General features: G+C 46.4%; 1 protein-coding gene and 1 long non-coding RNA gene across 2 annotated transcripts in view; both read right to left on the bottom strand.

Moving 5' to 3' along the window:
• Positions 1-26,692, bottom strand: part of LHFPL3 (LHFPL tetraspan subfamily member 3) — a 442,507-nt gene that overhangs the window by 261,998 nt on the left and 153,817 nt on the right. The gene's annotated exons all lie outside the window — the stretch shown is intronic.
• LOC128326738 (uncharacterized) lies at positions 1,278-26,679 on the bottom strand. The gene is made up of 3 exons (XR_008308229.1): positions 26,541-26,679; positions 24,207-24,311; positions 1,278-1,376 (listed from the first exon to the last, which is right to left on the bottom strand). It is a non-coding gene; the product is annotated as an uncharacterized LOC128326738 (long non-coding RNA).

The following is a 26,692-nucleotide window of genomic DNA, read 5'->3' as shown; positions in this document are numbered from 1 at the left end:
ACTCCTGACTACCAAAGAGCCAAGTGGTTTTCTCTGGTAGAATACAGGAGGGGTTTACCATTGCCATCTCCCGCACGGTATGAGATGATGCCTTTCAGCATCTTCCTATATTGCTGATACCCAATATAGTGTTTCAGGGATTCGAACCAGCAACCTCTTGCTCCCTAGGCAAGTTACTTCCCCGCTATGCCAACCAGCCTTTAAAAGAGCCCTTACGACATATTTTTTTAGCCAGGCTTTTAGTAATCTTTGAATGTTTTAACTTGATTTAAATTGTTTTAACAGTTTGTCTTATTTTGTTTTTGTTGTGTTTATTTTTATGAACCGCCTAGAGCAGGGTTTCTCAACGTGTGGGTCCCCAGATGTTATCGGACTTCAACTCCCATAATCCCCAGTGGCCTTTGGTTGGGAATTATGGGAGTTGAAGTCCAATTACATCTGGGGACCCACACGTTGAGAATCCCTGGCCTAGAGCCTTTGGAGCCAGGTAGTATATTAATTAATTAACTGATTGAATTATCAATCGATCTTGCAGATGTAATCTTTGCTCAATCCAGCTATATGTTTACATGGCTCCTTGGCATATATTCCATGCAATCATTTCCCCAATGGAATGCCTCCTGGTCTTTCAGATTGATATAACATGGCGAGAGGGGTTATGGGATTTTGGAGGGAACAATTCATCAGTTAATTCAAATGCTCAAACACAGTACAGAGAAATACATGCACTAGCAACAAATAGCAGCAACTAATTCTCCAGAAATAGCCATAAATCCCTTTGAAGAAAAAAATTATATCAGCACCTCTCATAGGTGCAAAATCAACATATTCTTATTTCTCTCTCTCTGTAAACCACTTTGAGAATTTTCTTGGTTGAAAAGTGTAATTTAATAATACTAATACTACTAATAATAGGAACTGGGCTGCACTGTAAAGTGCTTCTTTTGATCTAGCACTAGCAAGCATGTCTCTTTGACAGAAGCAGTCCTTGTTGAACCTGAAGTTCCCCAACTGAAGCAGAGCTTATTAAACAATCCCAGCTACTACATCGCTGAGCTCTAAAATCTCGCAATCAGAGATTACAGGAGCTGCCCAATTCAGAACTGACACACACAAGTTATGATCCACTTAAACAGTTAATCGCTTTTAAGCGCTGTTGATTTCAAATGTTCAAGAATGGGGTTAAATCTCTTCCATTGAAATAAATGGGATTTTAAAGAGATTTACATTCTGATAAATTGTTTTATTCCCAGAAACTTCTCCACTACCGTGTGCCTCATCTGGGGTCGGTCGGTCTTTTTGTAGAAAGATGGAACCTTGTGCTGGAGCACTGCTGGTCAGATTTTGTTGTCTCAAAGGGCTACACATGGGAAGACCTGTAGGGACAAATCAAGTAATGAACATGAAGGAAGAAAATTCACAGCTCCTTAGGGTGTTACATGATTTGAGAGAGGAGGTAAATGAAGAGAGCAGCCGGGGGAACAAAGAAGGGCAAGAGCAGCATAGCCTCTTGCTGTCACAAATATGTTACAGGCTCAAGCTACTGACAGCCAAGTACAACTGACGAAAGCCTTGCTAAGGTGGCCCAACTTGAAAGAGAGACGGTAGGGAGAGAACCATGCCCGGGGCAGCTGCGCTAATTGAACAAGACTGGTGACTTGTAGTAACCAATCTTACTTGTAGTAAATCTTGCCATGCCTTCCCCTGCCTCCAATCCTGTGCCAGACAAGAAAAAACTAAGCAAGGGCAGCTGCTTTTCCTGGTTTGTAGATGAAATGGTGGTGGTGGTGGTGGTGGGGAACTTTACCTGTTTAATTCTTTTGCACTAGGCTGCTGCAAAAGACACAGAAATAGATACAGGACCCACTTCCCGTGGAGAGGGGGGGGGGGGTTCCAATGCATATCTAATCTTGTAAAAATGATTTAATAAACCATAGTAAGTGACCTGATGAGCCCCTGTGTGCCCTCCTCTCCACCTTGTATGCCTAGCCTAACTTTTTAAAACAGCATTTTGAAAGATGCATCAAAGCACAGGATAGGCAAGCATGAACTCAGGATAATGCATGTCAATTGTGTGTATATTAGAAATCACACAACCAGAATTTCTTAATTCTTTTCATTATTTTGTGGACAACAACAGAATCAAAACTGACACATATTTAAGGGACTGAGAAATGGCAATAAAAAGTCTCCTTATAAATTCATAATTAAATAGTAAAAGAAAAAAGCAAACACTTTTTCTGGAAAAAGATGATTTACCTAATCTCCCCTACAGTAAAAACAAATCCCACTCAAATAGAGGGTTGAATTTGTGTAGGGTTTGGTTTTTGATACAAAAATAGTTCTTTCAGGGGCAGTGTGAAAAGGTCCACTACCCCTCCTTTCATCAGTGTGTATATGTGTTTAATGCATTTGTTTGCAGCCATTGTTGCCCCAACCTGTGACTTTTTCAGGACTTTTTATTTTTATTTTAAGGGCCTCTTCACAACTCCAGCCAATAGTGAACATGCCACAGTGTGATGTAGACCCACTGGACAATGTAATGTAGTCCAACTAGACTAATAGCAAATGAAGCCCCCCCATTGTCCTTTCTAGGATGGAATGGGAGCAGGAACTGACATCTTCTGTTTTGGCATTTCCATTGCCTGCCAGTGCTATATGGCAAGACATCTGGCTCAATTCAACTCTAATTGCAAATGGCTTTGCAGGACTCCTTGGAACAGAATGTGGACAGTGATGAATAAGCAGATATTCACTGAATGTGTGTCTTCTTTCACATTCTGCCCCAAGCAGACAATTAAGTATGACTGGAAGGGGTGTGAATGACTGATAGACAGAAGACCATGTTCCAGAGGAGGTACAAATGTTCTCTCTCTCTCTCTCTCTCTCTCTCTCTCTCTCTCTCTCTCTCTCTCTCTCTCTCACACACACACACACACACACACACACACACACACACTTTGAGCTCAGTGCTAATTTAAAAGTATCTAACAAGTTTAAATCATCTTCTGTTCAAAAGAGGGGATTGCTGCTTACTAAGAAGTAAAGAATAATAAATGCAACACAATTCTAATGGGTGCAAGTAAGGACAATTGTAAAGGCTACATGGCGGGGGGAGCACACAAAGATCATTCTCGGGTCCCCAATGAGAGAAGAACATGCCCACCAGGACCATAGATGAACAAGCTGTAAACACTGAGGGCACAATCTAGTCAAAGTTAAGTACTTTAAAATTTGTGTTTGTTTTGATTCTGGTTTGGATTTCAGTATGACAATTAAGCACACAATTATGAATATGTTATTGCCATATATCCAGATAAAATTGAACACAAAGAGGGGAATAAAGAGGGGTTGGTTTTTGTTTACTTGTGGTCCCCCCCCCCAATATTTCCCTGCTCTGAAACTGCTACAAAGTGAGGCAGCTGAATGCCCACTGACTGCCACCATGGGGGTGCCACTGTAGGGGTGTTTAATTCCAGCACACCTGCCCCTCCCCTCACAGGCTAACTCTACAAGGGAGTGTATATTGGCGTTTGTGTTAATGCAATGATGGGGATGCGGAGAACCCATGGTCTTCCCCATGCACGAGCCTCTCAGTTGTTAGAAAGATTGCCTTTTAACCAATCAACCAGCAGAAATGCTTGGATGAGGGGGCTAGTAGGTGAGAGGAACCTTGTCCTGCTCCAAGAGGAGGAAGTGATGAACCTCTTGGTGGAAATATTCATGGAGAACGTGATCCCCATGGGTGACCCGCAGGAGGTGATGGCAGGGTTCGAGGATAAGGGGTTCCCAGGTGTCCTCGGCTGTATAGATGGGACACATATTGAGATTTTAGGGCACCCCAGACAGCACAATAAGTACTACGGGCAGAAGCAGTATTACACCATGGCCCTGCAAGGTGTGATAGACTAGTCAGGCCGGTTTATGGACATCTATGCTGGGATGTCAGGCAAGGGCCATGACACAGGCATTTTCTGGACCTCCCTACTTGCCTCCATGCTCCACAGAAGTACCTGGGTGAATGTCATACCCGTCCAGGTGGGTGGGCAAACGGTGAAGCTGTTGATATTTATCTATCTCTGGCTCCCATAGAGCCTGTAGGAGTGGATGGTCAGCCCCTATCACACACCCAGACATGCTTTGGAGAGGAACTTCAACCACAGGCACAGGTGCATCAGGATGGTGGTGGAGCAGGCATTCCGGAGGCGTTCGGGAGGTCCAGTGGTGCACTCTCTACAACTTATTGGATATAGAGGAGGATATTGTGCCCAACATGACTGTGGCCTGCTGTATCCTCCACAACATCTGCAAGGACAGGGGAGATGTCCTGCTGGAGAAACTTGTAGTCCCAGTCACACATCCAGAGGGCAATGATGGTGGTGCAGGAATGCCTGAAGGAAACGGGGATGCTGTGCCAGCAAGCCTGGTGGCACAGCCCATGACAATTGTTGGCGGCAGCAGAGAGTCACAGGCGGTGAGAACAGCCTTTGCTAGACATGCCTGGGAGAATCTCCCCACCAAGGTGTATGGTGTTGGGAGGGTGAACCACCCTTTAAACTGCTGATGGTAGCATGGGGCCAATATCTGCACCTGTGGCACCAGGGGAATCAGAGATTGCAAACACCTGCCCCTACCTTGCTAGCGAAAGGGCTGCCATTGTATTAAAGCATAATAAAGTTACAGCCTTCAAAATAACAGCATTGTGTTTATTTCAAAATGCTAGTGCACAGCTCCCACCTCACACCTGGGCAGTCGCAGGGAGGGCGATGAGTGATTTGGGAGGTTGGATGGAACAGGGAACCCAGTGTGATCCTCCTTGGAAGTGGTGGGGAGAGTGATGGGTGGCTTTGGGTATTGGGTGGGGCTGGGAGAGAGATGGGATCTCCCCACCCCAAGACCGGGCCTGTATGGCACAGGCTGCACTAGGGGTGGATATTTATTTATTTATTTATTTATTTATTGAATGAATGAATGAATGAATGAATGTATATATGGCCTAGTATAAAAATCTCTAGGCGGTTTACAAAATTAAAACATACAATGTAACACATTTAAAATTCATTAAAAGATAAAAAGTTATAGATAAAAACAGGTTAAAAACACATTAATTTTTTAAAAAATACAATCTCAGTTGAAGGCCTGGGAAAACAGGTGCATCTTCAGGGTCCTCCTAAAAGCAAACAGAGAAGGAGATGCTCTTATTTCAGCAGGGAGTGTGTTCCAAAGCTCTGGGGCAGCCACAGAAAAGGCCCAGTTCTGAGTTGCCACCAAACGAGATTGTGGCACCTGTAGTCGGACCTCTCCAGATGATCTTAATAGGCAACAGCGTTCATGACAAAGAAGGCGCACTCTCTCCAACACCCTGGACCTAAGCTGTTAAGGGCCTTATAGGTAATAACTAGCACTTTGTATTTCATTCGGAAACTTATTGGCAGCCAGTGCAGTTCTTTTAGAATTGGTGTTATATGGTCCCTTCGGGTAAACACAGAGACCAGTCTGTCTGCCGCATTCTGTACAAATTGTAGTTTCCAAACTACTTACAAAGGCAGACCCACGTAGAGTGCATTACAGTAGTCAAGCCTAGAGGTTACCAGCATATGAACTACTATTTTAAGATCACCAATTTCCAAGAATGGATGTATCTGGTGTATCAGCCGAAGCTGATAAAAAGCACTCCTGGCTACAGCCACAACCTGAGAGACCAGGGAGAGTTAGGGATCCAGGAGCACTCCCAGACTACGAACCTGATCTTTTAGGGGGAGTGTAACCCCATCCAAAATAGGCAGATCTAAGCCATCTCTCGGATCCCGACCCCCTACATACAGTACCTCCGTCTTGCTTGGATTTAACTCCAGTCTGTTATCCCTCATCCAGCCCAATATCACCTCCAGGCAAGCACTGGGGGGGGGGTCATGCCATTTCCTGAAGAAGTTGGTATGGAGAAATAGATCTGTGTGTCAGCATATTGATAGCATCCCAGACCAAACTTCCTGACAATCTCTCCCAGCAGTTTCATGTAAATGTTAAAAAGCATTGGAGACAGTATGGAGCCTTGTGGAACCCCACACTTCAGCTCTTGCTTTTCAGAGCAATAGTCTCCAAGAGACACCATCTGGAATCTGCCAGAGAGGTAGGAGCGGAACCACTGTAAAACAGTGCCACCCAATTCCACTTCCCTCAAGCGACCCAGCAGGATACCATGGTATCGAAAGCTGTCAATGGTATCGAAAGCTGCTGAGAGATCCAAAAGGATCAGCAGAGTCACACTCCCTCTGTCGATCACCAATTGGAGATCATCCATCAGGCCAATCAAGGCAGTCTCAACCCCGTAGCCCACCTGAAAGCCTGTCTGGAAAGGATCTAAATAATCTGTGTCATCCAAAACTGCCTGGAGCTGAGAAGCAACCACTCACTCAATCACTTTACCCAACCAAGGAAAATTAGAGACGGGTCTGTAATTAGCTAACTCCATGGGCTCCAATGCAGGTTTCTTCAAATAAGGTCTAATAATAGCCTCCTTGAGACAAGGAGGCATACTGCCCTCCCTCAGAGAAGCATTTATGATATTTACCAGACCCTCTCTGATAATATGACCATCAGATGAAATAAGCCAAATTGGGCAAGGGTCAAGAGAACAGGTGGTAGGGCATAAAGTCCGAAGTAGTTTGTCCACATCATCTGAAGTAACAAACTGAAAATGATCCAGTTCAATCCTACAAGAGGAGTTGCTGGGCACCTCTACGATAGACTCTGCAGTAACCGTGGAGTCTCGTTAAGCACGAATACAAGATATTTTATCTGCAAAAAAGTTGTTAAACATATCACAGTGAGTGACAGATGGTTCCAGATTTAAATTCAAGGCAGAGGGGGCATGAACTAGCCCCCTCACAATCCTAGACAACTCAGCTGGATGTGAATTTGCAGAAAAAATGCGGGCAGAGAAGAACCGCTTTTTTGCTGTCTTCACTGCCAGAGCATAGATCCTCAAATGAGCTCTGTGTTGCAATCTGTCAGATTCATGCCGAGACTTCCTCCACTTGTGCTCCAGTTGTTTGCCTTGCTGCTTCAGCTCCCGCAGTTCATCTGAAAACCATGGGGAAGACTTTAAAGCAGGTCGGAGAGGACCTTAGGTGTGATTATGTCTAGTAAGTTCATTATTCCATGTTTGCACCAGAGCATTGACAGAATCACTTACAGAGCCAACTGGAAACCCTTCCAAGGCTTCTTGGAATCCTACTGGATCCAATAACCTTCTCGGGTGGACCAACCTAATGGGTTCTTCACCCCTACAGAGGTGGGTTGTGGCCTCAAGTCTCACCTTAACCAGATGATGATCCGTCCATGACAGTGGGGAGATAACAGGGCCCCCCACCCATGGAACACCACCCTGATCAGAGCAAAAGTCCAAGTCGAGCATGTGACCTGCATCATGCGTCGGTCCAGAAACCACTTGGGATAGGACCATAGTCATCATGGCCACTATGAACTCCTGAGCCGCCCTTGACAACCCGGTCCCAAAATGGATAGTGTGCGGTGGGCTTGCTTTTGCTTGATCTGGATGTGTGTGGGCCCATGGGTCCCCATGGGTCCTCATGTGCCCATTGCAGAAGGTGCAGAGGGAGAAAGAATGGGTTATTTGGCAACTGTGGAGGGGAGATGGTAAGCAACCCTAAGTTGGGTACCCAACCCTAACACTGCTTGCATGCCATGCAGCAGAATGCATGGAGCTTTAAATACAATGACGCCTCTGCCCTTGACCACCACGTCCCCCATGAGGTCAAGTATTTGTCCTGTGATCCATTGTTCTGCTGCAAATTTATTATTACAACATAGCTGGGAATACAGTGAAGAAGGGGTTAAGCGGTCATCAAGCCGGCAAAGCTGGAGCTAGCCAAATGTAAACAACATGCCACTTTCAAGATCGTGGCCAATTGTGGCCGCTCTGCAGACATGGTGATGCTCTGCCCAAAGTCTGGACATGGAGCTTGCTGGGATCTGCCCCAGCAGCCGAACAGCAGAGAGCAACTCCTCTCTCTTGGGACTGGAGATTGGGAGGGCTGCGATTTACAGAATGAAATTAAAACCGCAGTTTTGCCAACCTCCAATGTCATGTTATGTCTGAACCCGGCCATTGGCACTAAAATTAACAGTAGTTAAAGCCAACAATGCCCCTCTTAACCAGAGTTTGTTAACCAACTCTAACTCAAATTTCAAACCCTAAGTAAGCATAGAAACCAACTTGCCTTAGCATAGATAATATAGGAACAGATGCATCCCTCAATTATAGTTATGGCAGCAGCAGGTGGGGTGATTTACTCCAGGGAAGGAGCACACAATCCTGTGGCTGGCTTCTAGTCTCTTACGCAGGTTAGCAGAGAGCCAGCATTAAATCTATACCAAGCCTGTGTGCTACAAGAGTGAGAAAAACATGAGGGTAGAATCTGGAGGACTTGCTGCAAGGCACAATTTGGGGCAAGGATAAAAACCTGACCTCCAATAAACATCTGAGAAAAGGGAAGTGTGTTGCACAAGGCAAATGTCACTGCATTTCCCAGTACAGTAGCATTTGTCTCTCTTCTATGCCATTTGCATTTGACTGAAGATAAATCAGTATTCAGCATTAGGTACCATGCAATATCTCTGATGGATAAATGTGGGGATTTTATACTATCTCCTGACAATAGCAAGAAAAGCCATTTCTAATAGCTGCAATTTTATCACAGCATTTGAGGGCACACTGGAGAGCCCTGCATGTTAATGTTAAGAGTTTGTTACTAACATGCTGAAATATTTACTACAGCAAGGAAAAGTTATTCAACACCTTAGTAACAATGGCATTTTGTTTTTAACTGCAATACCAAAGCACTTATAAGGGACCATATACTTTAAAATTATGGTTAGAGTCAGGCGTGGAGCCAGCTGAGCGGTGGCCTGGGTCCAGCCCTGCCTGGTGGCCCCTCTGACAACATCACATGCAAGGGGCATGCCTGAGCCCAAAGAGAATCCCCTCCCCACTCATGAGCGAGCATTTGTGCGTCCTTCAGGCAGCAAGCCAGGGAGGGAGAGAAAGGCAGAATAGATGGTTTCCAGCAGCAAGCCCTGCCTGAAATGACAGAGAAGCAGCTGCTCGGGCTCTTCGCAGCTCGAGGCCATGCCCCTTTTGCACGTGACGTCACTTTCTCTGGAAGGAGAAAAAGGGGAATAGATGCTTTCAGGCAGCAAACACTGCCTGAAAAGGATGGGCAAGAGCTGGCTTAGGGCTCTTAGTAGCCTGGGCATGGGGAATGTTCTTTGAACCCATTCGCACAATAGTGGATACGCCCCTGGTTAAAGTAAAACTTCATACATAAGGTTCTTTTTAAAGCATTTTTACCAAGTTAATTGGAAGCACAAATGTTTTAATAATTTAAAAAAAAACATTCTTGACTAATGTATAGACTTCATGATTCATTGTATTTATGTTTTGCCTCTAAAAGGCAGCTCTGTAATCAACAAGCATACTGGAATCAGATACAGAATACAATCCTCTTCAGAATTTGTTTTGGGATTAAAAAAAAAAGGGTTGGGGAAGAACCATTCCAAACATTCCTGATAATCATGGTAAAAGCAGAGAATCTCTGTCTCCTGGCCCTATAATGAAGCAGAACTCACTGAGCAAGTCAGGGCCTTCACACAGTGAATTTTCAATGCCCTTAACATGAATCAGGAACAGGAAAGTTCACCGTATAATTGCCCTCACTTGCACAATGAGTTCTACTTCTAAGGATGGGATGGGAAACTCACAATGGTCCCTGGAATCAGTGAGCCAAGACACTGAAAATTTGAGCTCCATTCTGGTTCAGGTCCAACAGCATTTTTGAACTCTCTGGTTCAGTTCCATTTCAGAATATGCACAAATATACTTGCACATACTTGGGCTTGGTTATAATAAGGTGCAAGGGGTTGATAATATGTTTGCCTGTTACCAAAATAATCTAAATCTCCAAAATGGAAGTATACAACCCAACAGGGGGGAAAATGCATTCAAAGATACTGAATGACTAGTGTGATACTAAAGAAATCCTATTGACCACATATCTATTGAAGACTCGATAGTGCATTAACATCCAGAATTTATTTATTTATACACACACACACACACACACACACACACACACACAAAATAATTCATACTAGCCGACCCCGCCCAGAGCATCTGTGCACTCTTTGGGGCCGGCGGTTACCTCTCCCGCCCCCTTCTGCCCCAGTCTCTGCTTCCGTGCCCAGCCACCTCTTCTCCCCACTGTCAGTTCTCCCCACCCCCACTTTCTTTCCCCCGTCCTGGGCCTTGCCTCTGCAGCCGAGCCGAGCCTCCACGGCTGGGCCATGGCAGCGGCAACCAATCCTCCTGGGTGCGCCTCAGCCAATCAGGCACATCCGCCACCCAGCCAATCAGCTGGGCTCTGGGACGCACATTCCAAGGCACACCCAGGAGAATTAATATAACTAGCTGACCCCGCACAGAGCATCTGTGCAGTTGTGCACTGAGCCTGTGGCACCCCCTGCAGCTCACTTGCTCTCCCCCCCTCACAGCTCGCTCGCTCTCCCCCCCCCCGCAGCTCTCCCCATTGAGCGGGCCAGGGCCAGGCCATCCTGCCGCTGCCTCCCACCTTCTCCTCCCGGCTGGCAGAGCTTTGCCCGCCATCTGCCCACCTCCTCGCTGCCGCCATTATTTCTCCCCGCCACCACCTCCTCTTCCTGGCCGGTGGGGCTTCGCCCGCCGTCCACCCACCTCTTCTGGCCAGAGGGGCTTCGCCTGCTGTCCTTCCACCTCTGCACCCTGACTGCCACCATTATTTCTCTCCACTTCAATGCTGGAACTCTTGCATGCTCTAGAGCATCTGCGCATTAGTACTTGATTGCTCTCTTCACCTCAGAGATCTTCCCACCCCACTGAGCTGCACTCCTGCTCCTCTTCTCTCCCGTTGATTCCATCCCCCTTACCCTCCTTGGTCTCAGCTGCAGCGTTGCTGCCGCCTATTGGCCAAGCTGCAGCCCCCTATCCCCAGAGACCTCACCACCCTCACCCAACCCTCGCTCCTGCTCCTCCCCCCAGGAGCAGCAGCAGTGGTTGACCAGGCTGTTCCTCTCTGCTGCCACCAACATGGCCACTCGTTCCCCTCAGGCCGCTGACAGGCCCAGACCCATCCCTTGTCTGCCTGCCTCCCTCTGACAATGACCTTGGTAGCCCCCAACACCAGCAGTGGTTGGCTGGGCCCTTCCTTGCTGCTAGTGCTGCCGTCCCTTGCCCTTTCTTCTGTCTCTCTTTCCTCTCCCTTCTTTTTCTCTTATTCTCTCCTCCACTCGCTCTTTATCACTCTTTCTCCCCCCCTTCATGTTTTTTCTCTCCCTCCCTGAGTTAACAGATTTTGTTCATCTTGTTTCCTCATCTAATTCACACAACGGCAGCCTCCTTCTCCTGAAGGGGCTCCTTCCTCCCTCACGACCAATCTTTTTGCAGACCCCTGCCTGCTATTCTTTGCTATTCTTTTATATATGCTCTTCCTCCTTATCTGCATAGGGAATCCCCACTGCCCAATCACCACAGTGCCACAGGTCCCTCCTCCCTATCTGCATATGGAATCCCCACTGCCCAATCATCATGGTGCTTCTGCTCTCACAGGCTCCTTCTCCCTATCTGCATATGGAATCCCCACTGCCCAAACAGGTGCTTCTGCTTGCAAACACTGTCAGCCAATCGCCTCCTTTCTACCATGTCCCCACGCATGGCCCGTCTTGGAGAATTAATAAGATAGATAGATAGATAGATAGATAGATAGATAGATAGATAGATAGATCATGCAGGTCCTGAGTTCAGTAGAAACTGTAAATGCTTTTTTTTTAACCCTCAAAAGAAAGGATGAAAACTTTCATAATAATGCATTTCCTGACTCCGCGAAAGCAGTTTAGTACTAAAAGCTGAAGGAAGACTTTTCAGAAATGAATAAAATCTCCTGTTAGTCATTTTGAATGGCTGTCTGTGGAGGAGCCCTACATCCATTTTTCCGAACATCGCTTACTCACCTGTTGTAATCTATTTCAAGTCTCTCTTGTAAGGGCAATATTCCAAAAAGAAGCCAAATTTCCCATTATATCAATAAATAAATGCAGTAGGCTTTCAAATCAATAGACAGTCTAATTCACAATAACATGTCTTTACATTCATGGCGTTGAGGAAGACACCTGCTTTATATCGGTTCTAGAACCTCTTCATATCTAATAGAATTCTCCTGTGCTTTCTCCACCATCCCTTTTTATAGAACTCTTCCACCCAGCCATTATACTATGGTGGGCATCCAGGGAACAACGGAGTCTAGGATTGATAAGGGGAAAGTACCTTCAGGGATTGTGCAGGACAGGAAGCCAGAGAAACAATCAGCAGCAGTAACAGCAGAAAGCAGTGCAGGCCCAGTAATGCAATGAAGCGAAGTTGCAGGAACATTCACAAGCTTTGCAGGCTCACACTCTTAGCTGGTTCAAAATCTCATTGGCAATTGTTATAGCTGCTTCCCTCACAAACACAAAGTCATCTTATATAGATTTAACTAAGAGTTTATTCAGCAACAACTCCATTTTCTCCTCCTCCTTTCCCTTTCTGACTCCACCTGACACACGGGAGTGGGGGGTAATACCAATACCAATTGGGTGTACCAATCAGAAGGCAGAGCAAAGAGATGCCAGAAATGGGGGCGGGAGACAAAGAGTGAGACCCCTGCTTACTATTTGTATTCCTAATGTTGCTAGTGGGAACTAGGACAAAAGGTGCAAACAGACGATGCAACTGGAGCTGCAACACCAACAAAAGCAGCTGTCACTAGCCCTCTTCAGACTTTATGAATCATAACTGAGCACTGCTCATGAGTGGGGAAGCAGGGAGGATGTTCTGCCCCCTGCTGTCACTCATCCTCCCTGCACACAACAACCATGCTTAGAGCACTGTTTGTCTGGAGGGGGACAGTGCCATAAACATCATGACTGGTGATCATCATGCTTACCTGTGGCACCTGTTGGAAGTGAAGGACTTTGCACTGTCTCTTGTCTCAGTGACATAGGAGGGCAGACAAGTGAGTCAGAGGGCTAGAGGGTCAAGACATTGGTCATCCCTTCTCTACTGCTCTGACACCATCCCTTTGGAATGTAGATTGCTACTCTTAGGGACTAACTTCCTTCCTTCCTGTTTTGCACTTCCTCCTTCCCTTCTCTTCCTGTTCCTTCTACCTTGCAACATGCAAGCTCCTTTCCCCTGCACCATCCCAGAATCCATCTGCATCCAGCTAGCTAGCTAGATTAGAGATCCTAACTCCTCACTTTCCTATCTAGAATGGAGTTCTCTAATAAATGCCATATATATTGATTTGTAACTATGAACTGGCTCCAAGTTACTTTACTCTCAGCATACACGCATGCCTAACCAAATTCCGCTGTGTTGTGCCTCTGTGCACTCTGCTATAATGAGAAAGGGATTCTCTTACCAGAGAGAATTCCCAACAGCACCCAGGTTGCCAGCAGCCTCTTCTTCTTTCCTCGGGCATATTGCAAGCTTTTCAAGGAATGAGAGGACTGTTACTTCTTGCAAAAGATCACAAGGGTCTGATTGGACCCAAACAGCTGCTCAGATGTGGAGAAAGCCGCAGCTGGTGGGCTTTCTCCTTAGCCAGTGGGCTTTCTCCTGCATATTTCTCCTGTGCATTTGCTTAAAATAATGTATTCAGGTTGAAGGTTTTTGGATTTTTATTCACACACACACATACTTGATAAGTTTCTTAACAGGGGCTGAAATCCTGACTAGCACTGTGCTCAAGCAGCAGTGCCAGGATTAACTCTTTGCCTAGTTAACCCCTGCTAACTAGGCAAAGAGGCACTTTTTAAACATGGTGATTCTCTTTATTTAGCAGGGGGAGAACAACTGGCCCTATTGACCCACAGCACAGTACCCCTCCAGTGACTGTTGCTGGTGTCTATCTTATATTTCTTTTTAGATTGTGAGCCCTTTGGGGACAGGGATCCATCTTGTTTGTTTGTTTGTTATTTCTCTATGTAAACCACTTTGAACACTTTTGTTAAAAAATGGTATATAAATATTTGTTGAAATTTGAAGATCCAGAGTACCACTGTGTCATTTTGTGCATGGGGGAAGCAGCAGTATTTGACAATCACCCCTACCTTATGAAGCCCTTTGTACATCAGAAAAATATGTTCCAAAGGGCTGTGAAACCCTCAGGGACATCTTTTTGGGACACACAGTGGACTTCAGAGGGAAGGGGAAGTCAAAATGTTCATTTTGACTGTCATTGGACAGTCTCCCACCATGAGTGCAATGGAGCAGCAGCAGTCTGGATGCTGACATGGATTCACATGTGCCTTGTCAGCATTGGTATCAACCAGTGTCTTTATGCCACCTTTATGCATTATATATTTTGTAAACATTCCTATGGCAAAATACACGTGTTGCTACATTGTATTCATGACAGAATCATGCCATCTTCTCCATAACTGGCCACTGATAGCCCCTGATATAGTTTGATTGATTGGTCGGTCAATAAAAGATATTACAAAAACAGCAAAAAATGCTAGTGCTGTTTCCTTTTAAGGAAATTGAAGTGTGCTCCTTGGACTGCCATGTAAGCATACTTGGAATCAGTGTCCTTGAAAGCATATTATGTGTACAAATAAGCCCTATTCACAAGTTACGTTCAATGCACAAACAATGGTACACTTCATATCTGTAGCCTGTGTTTGAGGGGCCTGTACTCAGGTCCACCTTTTAAATGAATCCATGTACAGGTGAAACTTGAAAAATTAGAATATCGTGCAAAAGTTCATTAATTTCAGTAATGCAAATTAAAAAGTGAAACTGATATATGAGATAGACGCATTACATGCAAAGCGAGATAAGTCAAGCCTTAATTTGTTATAATTGTGATGATCATGGCGTACAGCTCATGAGAACCCCAAATCCACAATCCCAGAAAATTAGAATATTACATGAAACCAATAAAACAAGGATTGTAAATAGAACAATATCGGACCTCTGAAAAGTATAAGCATGCATATGTATTCAGTACTTGGTTTGGGCCCCTTTTGCAGCAATTACTGCCTCAATGCAGCGTGGCATGGATGCTATCAGCCTGTGGCACTGCTGAGGTGTTATGGAAGACCAGGATGCTTCAATAGCGGCCTTCAGCTCTTCTGCATTGTTTGGTCTCATGTCTCTCATCCTTCTCTTGGCAATGCCCCATAGATTCTCTATGGGGTTCAGGTCAGGCGAGTTTGCTGGCCAATCAAGCACAGTAATCCCATGGTCATTGAACCAGGTTTTGGTACTTTTGGCAGTGTGGGCAGGTGCCAAGTCCTGCTGGAAAATGAAGTCAGCATCCCCATACAGCTCGTCTGCGGAAGGAAGCATGAAGTGCTCCAAAATCTCCTGATAGACGGCTGCGTTGACCCTGGACTTAATGAAGCACAGTGGACCAACACCAGCAGATGACATGGCTCCCCAAATCAACACAGACTGTGGAAACTTCACACTGGACTTCAAGCATCTTGCATTGTGTGCCTCTCCATTCTTCCTCCAGACTCTGGGTCCTTGGTTTCCAAATTAGATGCAAAAGTTGCTCTCATCAGAAAAGAGGACTTTGGACCACTGAGCAACAGACCAGTTCTTATTTTCTTGAGCCCAGGTAAGACACTTCTGATGTTGTTTGTTGTTCAGGAGCGGCTTGACAAGAGGAATACGATATTTGAAGCCCATGTCCAGGATCCGTCTGTGTGTGGTGGCTCTTGATGCACTAACTCCAGCCTCAGTCCACTCCTTGTGAAAGTCCCCAACACTTTTGAATGGCCTTTTCCTCACAATCCTCTCCAGGCTGCGGTCATCCCTGCTGCTTGTGCACCTTTTTCTTCCACACTTTTCCCTTCCACATAACTTTCTATTAATGTGCTTTGATACAGCACTTTGGGAACATCCAACTTCTTTTGCAATTACCTTTTGAGGCTTTCCCTCCTTATGGAGGGTGTCAATGATGGTTTTCTGCACAACTGTCAAGTCAGCAGTCTTTCCCATGATTGTGATTCCTAATGAACCAGACTGAGAGACCATTTAAAGGCTCAGGAACCCTTTGCAGGTGTTATGGATTGATTAGCTGATTGGAGTGGGACACCTGGAGCCTAGACTGTTGAACCTTTTCACAATATTCTAATTTTCTGGGATTGTGGGTTTGGGGTTTTCATGAGCTGTACGCCATGATCATCACAATTATAACAAATTAAGGCTTGACTTATCTCGCTTTGCATGTAATGCGTCTATCTCATATATCAGTTTCACCTTTTAATTTGCATTACTGAAATTAATGAACTTTTGCATGATATTCTAATTTTTTGAGTTTCACCTGTCCAAGCATTCACAGAAAAATGTGTACATGTGTAGCATCTGTAACATCTGAACATAATCTAACATCTGAATAGGGCTATAGATATAAATAAAATCAGAATTTATCTGATGGCATTTTCAGCTCAGTACAGAAAGGAGTGCTTACACATGCATTGTAGAATGTGGAGCTGGTTTTATCACCTTTTTGAGACAGAGGAAGCTACTTATGGATGTGGATTTTAAAACATCAGCACATGTGATACAAGAAGTCCATAGAGAGTTTTGTGACCCCTTCTTTGCATTTGTGCACCTTTTGGAAGTTTGGAACTCATGAAGCTATAAAACGAAGGGATTATTGAAAGAATAGTTGGGTGCTTTTAGATTTTATGTATTAGCCCATATGAAATATTAACGTAATGGGTATTATTGGTTATTTTAATGTGTATGTATATGTGAATTGTGATGATTTTAAGGATTTATGTATTGATTTGAGTATATATGTGGGTAATTCTAAAACAGTACATATTAAATATCCAGCAACTTTCATCCTTTGGTATGTTTTGAGAAAAATCCTTACAATATTAGGTTGCAGTGGAATGTGTCCCCTTAATGTCTTTTTACAGATTTATTTAATATTGCATACAGCAAAGGTTTTGTGTGGGTGGGTTCTTGAGGTGCAGTATAGAGTTTCTATTGGACTCACCTAGGTCCTTCTTCTTTTTGTTGCCATTCTTTCACCTGAAACATGTCCTTTATTTTTATTTTTTTTTTGTGGTGGGGACTCTTTAAAAAGTTGAAAAACTTCTGTGGAGAGGGTGGGAAAGTTGGCCTCATGACTGTAAACTATGAGAGCAGGTCCGCCCTTCCCCGTGCCAGGGATGCACCTAGGCAATTGGGGTGCCTCCAGCAGCCACCCTGCGCCTGCCACGCCATGCCTCTGGGTTTGTTTGTTTTTTACATAATTCAAGCCACCATGGCATGTGTGTGGCTGAGGGGTGGGCCGGGGGGAGAGCTGAGCAGGACTTGCCTCCCACCCCCCGGTGGTGGTGACCGGAGTGACCACTCAGCCTGTCCATTCGGCCCAGAGGCTCTTGTTTACTGCGAGGTGCTACAGCGCACCGGTGCAGTTAAAATAGATTGCCACAAGCCCATGATGCCAGGCGCTGGAGCGCCTCGCAGTTATCAAGAGCCACTGGGCTGAATAGACAAGCCCAGCGGTTACTTCGGACAACACCGGGGGAGCAGGTAGGCAAGTCTTGCTAAGCTCACTCCCCAGCTGCCACTCCTTGCTTAAATTATAGAAAACAAAAACACTGGACGTACAGTGTGGCGAGGCAGGCACAGGTGGTTGCAGGAGGGCACCCCCCCTGACCATTTGGAGTCTGCCCTGGAGGCCATGGAGCAGGGCCCCAATGTCCGGGGGTAAGAGCGCCTCTGCCCCCCCCGCCCTACCAACCAGTCAATCCTCAAGGAAAAACATTCTGAGCGAAAAACACTCTGAGCAAAGTGACTTTCAACAGCAACTGAGTGCTTCCGTATTTCTATGTGACACATTTTTGGTTCCTGATAAAATAATATACTGGAGAGTAATTTGCAGTGCTGCTGGTGGCGGCAGCAGCCAGAGGGGCAGGAAGTGAGGGGTACATACCAGCTGACAGAATGTCAACAAAACATTAAGCAAAAGCACTTCCAACAACAACATATGGTTTAACTATAGTGGCAGAAATAATAGCTGTAAGGAGGCAATCGCTAGAATGCCTAAAAATGTAAGAGTAGCATCTTTAGCGGGATTCATCCATCCCTTGTGGGGCCATGAGCTACCATGGTGGGTCTTTTCAGAGGACAGAGAGGAGGTCCCTTTGTCCAATGTTCATTTTAATGTGCAGTGCATCAAACTATGTGCAGCAGAAACAAAGATTTTGTACAGTTGGGCCTATTGAGTTTAATAAGGATGTGGGTTGTTTCCTAAGAAGAAACAGAGGGGGCGGGGATAATTGCTTGCTTTCCATTGTCATAACCTTATACAAAAAGTACATTACAGCCTTCTGTTGCTCCCTCTCATTCTTTGTGGGCCATCTTCATTTTTTGTGCTTCCCCTCTTTCTTTGTCCTTCTTATTTCCCCTCCCTCCCTCTCGGTCACTTTCGATTCATTCGCCTTTTTCCTTCTGTAAGCAAATTCTGAAGGAAGGGGATGCTTGTGGGTAGGGGTGGGCTGCAGCCGCTGCTTGTGCAGTTGGACACAAAGTTTATAATAAACCTGCATGCTTCCTCTGTAACATGTAAGAATGCAAAGGCAACAGCCGCACCCACTGCATGTCCCCAGCACCTGGGATTCTGCCTGTGCACCTGGAGGTTCTCTATAGCCATCATGACTAATAGCCACAGAGGAATCTCTCCTCCTCCGTGAATATTTCTAACCCCCTTTCAAGCCCACCTAAGCCAGTTGTCATCACCGCATCTAGAGGTGGTGAGTTCCACAAGTTAATTGGCTTTCTTTTTGTGTATTCTGAAGAGAGACGGGCCTCAGTGCTGAATGTGATTTAGAGCAGGGATTCTCAACGTTGGGTCCCCAGATGTTATTGGACTTCAACTCCCATAATCCCCAGGCCCAGTGGCCTTTGGCTGGGGATTATGGGAGTTGAAGTCCAATAACATCTGGGGACCCAACGTTGAAAATCCCTGATTTAGAGGAATTTCCTAGCTAAAGGACTTCAGCAAGTGATTAGGTGGAAATCGAATCTAAGTGATTAGGTGGGAAATTAGCTGGGGACATGCAATGGATGTGGCTGTTGCCTTTGCCCTCTTACATGTTACAGAGGACTCATGCAAGCCTTATTATAAACTTTGTGTCCAACTGTACAAGCGGCAGCTGCAGCCCAGCCCTATCCACAAGCATCCCCTTCCTTCAGAATTTGTTAACAGAAGGGGAAAGTCAAATGAATAGAAAGTGACATGTGGGGAGCAGGGAGGGCAGGACTAGGATGACTCGCCCCTGGTGCTCTGACACTTTGAGCTGCACCCCCAAGACAGTGTTTGGATTCAAACCAGAGCCAGCATGACCAGTAACAGTAACTTGTGACTTCACAGTCAGCCACAGAATTCTGCCATCATGGTTCCCCTTGGAGACCTGTGAAGATTCTGCAGCAGGCTCACTTGGCAGCGTTTTAGATTAGCTGAAGCATCTTCGATAAATTGGCTGTCTTCGGCTGTCAGTTTATTATTAGCTTATCAGCTTAGTTGTCAAGATGGGTGGCTGTTGGTCATGTGTGGCCTGCAGGTAAGTCTCTGGCATGGTGGGTGAAGCAAAAATCTAATGGCGGTGTGGACTTGGTTTTTAAAGATGCCCTTCCGTTGTTTTAGCCTGTCTGGGCAGAGAACTGAAGCCCAGCCTGCTGTGTTCACACGTGTTTGTGCTCCCTGTGGGAACTTCAGTGGTCACAAGTTCACCACCACTACTCACACCACACAGCTTCTTCTTAAAATGCAGGCTGCCCTCGAAGGTCACCTGCTTGGCTGATTTCCACTGTGTTTCTTAAGCTTGGAGGTCCTAGACCGGTGAAGTTGTATCACTCAGGAGCTACTGGCTGGCTCCTGTGGGCCCACTTGGGGGGTTGTGGGGAAATCCTGCCCACCAGTTGAAGCTGACTTCAAAAGCTGCCCCCCAGCACCCCCATGTTATTTCCAAGAACATGCCTAACCTTTCCTTCTTTCATGTTCCGATAGGTCTCACCCAGAGGCAGAACCAAAGTGAGTTGCTCTCTTCTCTACCCTTGACTCCTCTTAATGCTTTTGGCTCTGGTGTGGCCAGCTGAAGGGGTGGGGGGGGGAGTGATGAGGGGGAGGTGTTCAGACATAGCCCAAACCCAGGTGTGGCATATATTGCCTCATCAAGGTGAGCCCATCTCCTTTCCATGTTCAGAATGCCAGTAATTGGCTGCTGAATCAAATGCCAATTTCGTCAACTGTCCCCTTGATACCTTTGGCAGGCTGCCTCCCTCCTATTTAAAACACAAAACAGCATGTATGTGTCCCTTGTGGGGGGGGGGGACTACACTGGAGAGGGGTGGGAAAGCTGGCCTCATGACTGTGAACTACGAGAGCAGGCCCACCCCCCGCCCCGCCACAACCAGTCAATCCTCAATGAAAAATACTCTGAGCAAAATGCAGTGAATGACATTCAACGGCAATTACATTCACTGCTCCCAACTATGGAATCGTTCAAAATTAGCAGGGCCAGCTAGCAGGATTAGGGGAGAGGACATACTTGGCTGCATGTGAATTAAAATTAGAGGGAGGGCACATACTAGTAATACCCCTAGTATTACTGGGGGAGGAGACCCTCTCTTTCCTGTGATTTGCTACTAAGAATATTTCTCCTTATCTCTGCAGGGATGAAGATGAAGAGGGGGCACTGTCAGGTAAGTGGATGATGAGAGTGCCTGCTTCTCCTCAGGGCTCCCCAGCCCCCCAGGGAAAGCCTCCTTGGAGAACTGTTTCTCTTAGACAATGGAGAGAGATGGGCAGACATCCATCTGATGGATGAATAGCAGGAGGGCAGGTTCAGCCACCTCTATCCTTTGCTGTTGATGCAGCCGAAAGTGTTAGAGGAGACGGGGGGGGGGCTCTGTGAGTCACATCTAGCTATCCTCCATTCGAGGAGGAGATGGGGAAAGGGCTGTGGCAGCAGGCAGGTAGGTTTGGTCATTCTCCTTTAGAGGTTGTGCACTTTTGAAAAAGTCCTGCGAGAACCCTTTGCCCACACCCAGCCCCAAAACATCCTCTGGGTCTTTTTCTCCCTGCCTTCAAGAAGAGGAAGCTAGTTATTTCCAAAGTACCTCATTTTTTGACAATTACATGGGTCAAGATGGAATTGGAGGATCACCTGAAAACAAGGGCAACATTTCCTGGCCAATGTGCTCCGAGCTTGGTCCAAAGAGACTCTTTCTTTCTCCAACCACAGTTTTCTACCTCTAGGAGCCAGGCCCGCATTCCTGAGATCACAGCTATGCTTCCTGCTTATGGCATCCAGGCAGATTTTCAAGACCCCCCACCCCACTAGGCCAAGAGGCCGTAACTGGGGGTTGGTTCGTGAACCAGAGATAGTCCATGTCAACCATCAGCTCCCATTCTGCTCAAAGGAGAAGCTTCTTTCCTCACACAGAAGGGAGAGCCCATAGCCCAGTAGTGGAACAATTGCTTTGCATGCACAAGGTCTCCTGATGAGACTTCATCATCTTCTGTTAAAGGATCTTAGCTAGCTAGGAAAAGGCCTCTGCCCAAGAGTGGCTGCCAGCCAGAGTAGGGAAAAGAGAGCCAAGAGTATGACTTGGTAGAAGGCAGCTGCACTTGTATGTACAGCAGACAGAGCCTGGCCATTGCACTCCCTTCTGAAGTGTACTTGGTGAGGGCTGTCTTGCCAGTCAGTGCTATGCAATGTACTCCTCTTCATTCCTTGCTTGGTTCCTTGGGTGGCCCACCTCACCCACAATCCCAGGCTACTTCCCAGCTGGCTAACCTAGGCAAAAAAGGGAGGCCATTTCTATCTGGCCTACAAGCCATGATCATTTCCTGATTCCTGCTTTATTTCCTCTTTTCAGGTCATCCCAGAAACCCAACCCATGCTGCACCATTTTCTGGGGGACTCCCCAATGTTTTGGGGGACACTCTGGGGAAAGAGCTCATTGAGGAACCCTCCACGCCAGAACCCCTTCCAGCACCTCGCATCACCAACGACATCCTGGAGGAAGAGCTCATTGAGGAAACCTCAATGCCAGAATCCCTTCCAACACTTTGCATCACCAATGACCTACTGGGGAAAGTGCTCATTGAGGATACCTCAGTGCCAGGTCCTTCCATCCTCACAGACACTCCAAAGGAAGCAACGTCTGTGTCAGAGCCCTTACTAGAACCTTCCATTGCTTATAATTATCTTCAGCAAGAAGTAGAACTCCTCAAAGGGTTACAACATGACTATGTCCAGCAGTGTAAGTATTGCGACACCTCAGAAACCTTTTGCATATACGCCCAGCATAAAGATCAGCTGCAGTTTTGATACCCAGCCCAGATGATGGACTAAGCCCTAACACTGCCCTTTTGCAAGCCACCAGCACTCAGCCTGGTCAGCACATACAACATTTGTTCCTTTTTGTTCTCTTTGTTGCAGAACTGAGGGTTCGCCACATTTACCAACAGTTCCCTCATTCTCTCCGGGCCATCAACCTGCAAATTGGACACATGTGGACAAGGCTCAACCGCAGTGAAGTTCAGCTGCAGTGGTGGGAAAGGGAAGGTATGTTCACAGCATGCCCCTGAAATTGCTGCTGGGCTAAGAATGGCTCTTTTGTTTATTTCATGTTGAAATGCTTGATTTGAGTCTGCATCTAAGGTTTCAGGGGGGAGGGCTGTGAGTGGGTTGTCAGTGCTTGCTGAAGTGTTCCTTCGTTTTCTGTCTTTCATGTGTCCAAGCTCCAGTGCCTGTAATCCAAGCAGCTTCTCAGAGTGAGCAGTGAGGGCAAGTGATGGTGGGTGTGGTAGGATGTCAGCCTTTGCAGCTGACCTCCTGCATCTTCTCTCTTGCAGATGTTCCTGCAGGCCCTGCTGCACTTCTCCAGCCCTCAGGGTCTGATTCATCATTGTCCTCTGGCTCCCTTGAGGTTGCCTCCATCCCACCCTCCACCTCCACCTCTTCCCTCCTCCTGCATCCCTCTCCACCTCCTCCTCCCCCACCTCCTCTGGAGCCGGACCTCAGTAATGGGAAGGAAACTCTGCAGAGTTTGGCAGAGATGCAGGTCCATCAGCTGTGTGACCGTAAGTCTCACAGAGGCTGCACTCCATAACCTCTACCTTTTCCATCCTCATTGTGATTTTACAATCTAAAAAACTTATAGTCTAAAAACAGAGGCAGGGATACAATAGAAGAAGTAGAGGGAAGCTGAGGTGGGGACAAGATGTGTATGTATTTCAGCTGCACCTCCTTAGGAACAGGGAGAACCAGGTTTGAATTCTCATCCAGTCATGAAACTCTCTGGGTGACTTTGGGCCAGTCACTTGTCCCACAGCCTAACTTACCTCTTAGGGTTATTGTGAGGAAAAAATAACCATGTATAAACCTCCCTGAGCTGCTTGAGGAAGGGGAGAATATGAATGCTAAAAGGAAAACAAATATCAGCCCTTTTGAGTTTAAGCTGAGATGAAACAGGAAACCAAGGAGGATGATATACAATTGTACATATTGCAAATCCTCCTTATAGTGTCATCAATGTACATGGGCAAAAGTTCCCTGCCACCAGGAGCATACAGTCTAAAGTTTGGCTTTGGAGAGAGAAGTGAGGAAGAGGAGGAATGGGAGAGGAAAGCATAAGGGGCATTCAATTCAAGCCGATGGAGCTGCCTCTACTGAGGCATTACGCCAAAGGCTGCGCAGTGGAGGTGGGTTTTCAGGTATCATTGGAGGGATAGGAGAGAGACGAGGGGCCACATCTGAGTGGCTGTTCCAGACCCAAGGGTCAGTGAGAGGGAAGAGAAAGAGTTGTTTTAGAGAGCAGGAGACCTTCAGGTGGCTCCTGAAGACAGAGAAGCTGGAAGAGCAAAAATCAACCTGAAGAGGTGCAAGTTCACCGGGGGGGGTTACATAGCCATGGAGGGTTTTCAAGACAGAGAGGAGGAGTCTGTGCTGGGCATGGAAGGGGACTAGAAGTGCGTGCAGGGACTGACATGGTGGAGGACAGGCCCCTTCACCCTGTTTGTTTTCTCTCCTTCAAGGCCAAAGAGACCTCCACAGCTGCCAGGAATACTTACAAAGCTTCAAGGCACTGAGGGGACAATTGAGGCAGCTAAGGAGCAGACTGGCCAGGGTAGAAGCCACTATGGGGATCGTGGTTCCTCCAAGGGAGCTGGACGTTGCTGAGGAAGAAGGGGAAGGCAAATTAAAAGAGACAACTGTGCTACTATTTACATAAGTAGCAACAAAATGCTGTGTATATATTTTTTAAAAAATATATTTGTTTTAATAGGATGTAGAGATAGAACAGCAATAAAACTAGCATATTTATTGTTTTAAAAAATGTTTTATTTTAAAGAAAATACATTTGTCTTGCTTCGAATATTCTTTGGGTAGAGTTGGGTAAAAAGCTCTTTGGGTCAAACACAGCTACAGAAAAGACTCTCTTGGCCAGTCCACTCAGGGCCAAGAGATGTTTGAGAGGTTCAAGATGTAGCTCAAGATAGACAGTTCCTTGCCAGGAGGCTCATACAGAGCTTGTCTACCCCAACATGTATGGCTAGGAGGCTGGATTTGGGCCCTGAAGAGGGATCTGCCCCGTGTGGAAGAGGATGGAATGGTGATGCGGAAAAGGAAGCTTGATTTAGGGCAGGGCTTCACAACTCCAGCCCTCCAGCTGCTGTTTGGCTACAGTTCCCATCAACCCTGACTATTGGCTACTGCGACTACTGGGGACTATGGGAGCTATAATCAAACAATAGCTGGAAGGCCCAAGTTCGAGGCCAAATGTTATTCTCCAGCCCTCTTATTTTCCACCAAGAGCCAAAGCAGCAGCTGGAGGCTTAGATCCAGGCGGAGTCAAACTGAGTGACTGATTTGGCCCTGGGGGAACAGCTAGGAGGTGGCACCTCCATTTCCTTTGCAGGAAGAAAAGCCGTGGGGGTGGCTCTCTGTAGAGCATGACAGGAAAGAAACAAAAAAGGCAGCCTCCATATCAGGCCACCTCCCAGGACCTTCCAGCCTTGCTTGTACTCTGGCAGAAGAACCCAAGGAGACCACCTTTATATCATGAGAGCTCTGTATCAGACCTCCACTCAGGGCAATCCATCCCTGCTGATACTTCAGGGAAAGAGAATGAAGAGGCCCCCTACATAGCAGGCCTCCTCCCAAATGCAGGATCAGCAATGATATTAGACCTTTAGCCTCCAGGCTGTTTTTCTGCCGGAGAAGAGAGAAGAAGGAAAGCCTCAAAGAGAGCACTTGTCACTGCAGATGTTAGATTTGATATGACAATGAAATAAGACAGCAATGCAGGGACCACTGCATTAGCTACACAACTCAGTGGTCGAATGCCTGTCCTTGACCATCTCTAACAGCCCTTAAAGATGGTCAAGTGTAAGGACAAGAATACGTTTGCTCTTGAGGCTCATTGTGCATGCACTGAGAAGAATCATTAGAATCAACAGAAGATGCATTCTTAATGGGATACATTGGGCTGAGTGTTTGCACCTAGAACAACATATCACCATGGGAGTGCTGTGCCCATGAATGCAGTAATGCAAAGAGGTGATGTTTCAGACAAATGGTGCGCCTGATTCAGACAGCTCTAGGCAACAAGCTTGATACTCTGGCAATGATTCAGGAATATCATCCAATCTTCAAGGTCAGTTTCCTTTTAAAAGTGGAGAGTTTCTGTAATCCTGACACCATTATTACATTTTATTAAGATTATGCTAAGTAGATGGTCATACATTGATTTTCTTAAAAGGATTCAATTTCCTGGCCAGAGTGACCAACGTCTAGTCTACTAATTGTTTTAACTTAAGAGAAATAAACAGCTCCAGGAGATATGACTGTTTTGGATGCCCCTTAATAAAAATGGAACTACTTTTATAGAATTTCCTTATTTTGCCAAGACCAGATGGCTGAATTTTGAAAGCACATTTAGCAAATAGTTTCTCTCTCTCTCTCTTTTCTTCTGATAGGGAATAGTTCATATCTGTATCAATATATGCCAGCCCAGGGCCAACTCCAAAAGTAAATGGGATATTTGGCCCAGGGGTCGGGGAGCCAACAAATCAGCAGCTGAAAGTCCCTTGCCGTTGCCTAGCAACTGATACACATCCCTTTGCCTTGGCTCAGCCAAATTGCCAAATCAGATCTCAACATGGATATCACAAGCCACTGCACACCTAACCATGACAGTGCCTGCAACGAGGCAAGAAAGGATGCATCTTGTCAAGAGAAAGGCACACCACCTGCATTCAAGGGTGGAACTTGGGGGGGGGGCAGCCAGGGCACGTGCCCTAGGCACCACTGAGGAGGGGTCACCACACCAGTTCCTGCCACCCCAACCCCATTGCCCACCGGCCCGGCCCCAGGGCCCCTCAGCCACTTGCCATCCTGCTCACCTTGCCCTCTGGCTCTGGCCTAGGATCCGAGCGGCCTGCAAACTGCAGAGAGCTCTTCTTCTCTCCACGCCTCTCAGCTGATTGGCAGGTGGGCGGGGCTTCCAGAGAGGCCTCCGTGTAGGCCTCCCTGAAGCCTGGACTTGGCATTCCCC

Source organism: Hemicordylus capensis, chromosome 5 (genome assembly GCF_027244095.1).
Source record: "Hemicordylus capensis ecotype Gifberg chromosome 5, rHemCap1.1.pri, whole genome shotgun sequence".
Classification (NCBI taxonomy): domain Eukaryota; kingdom Metazoa; phylum Chordata; class Lepidosauria; order Squamata; family Cordylidae; genus Hemicordylus; species Hemicordylus capensis.
Note: the sequence above shows the minus strand (reverse complement) of the source record. Positions and strands in the feature narration are given on the sequence as shown.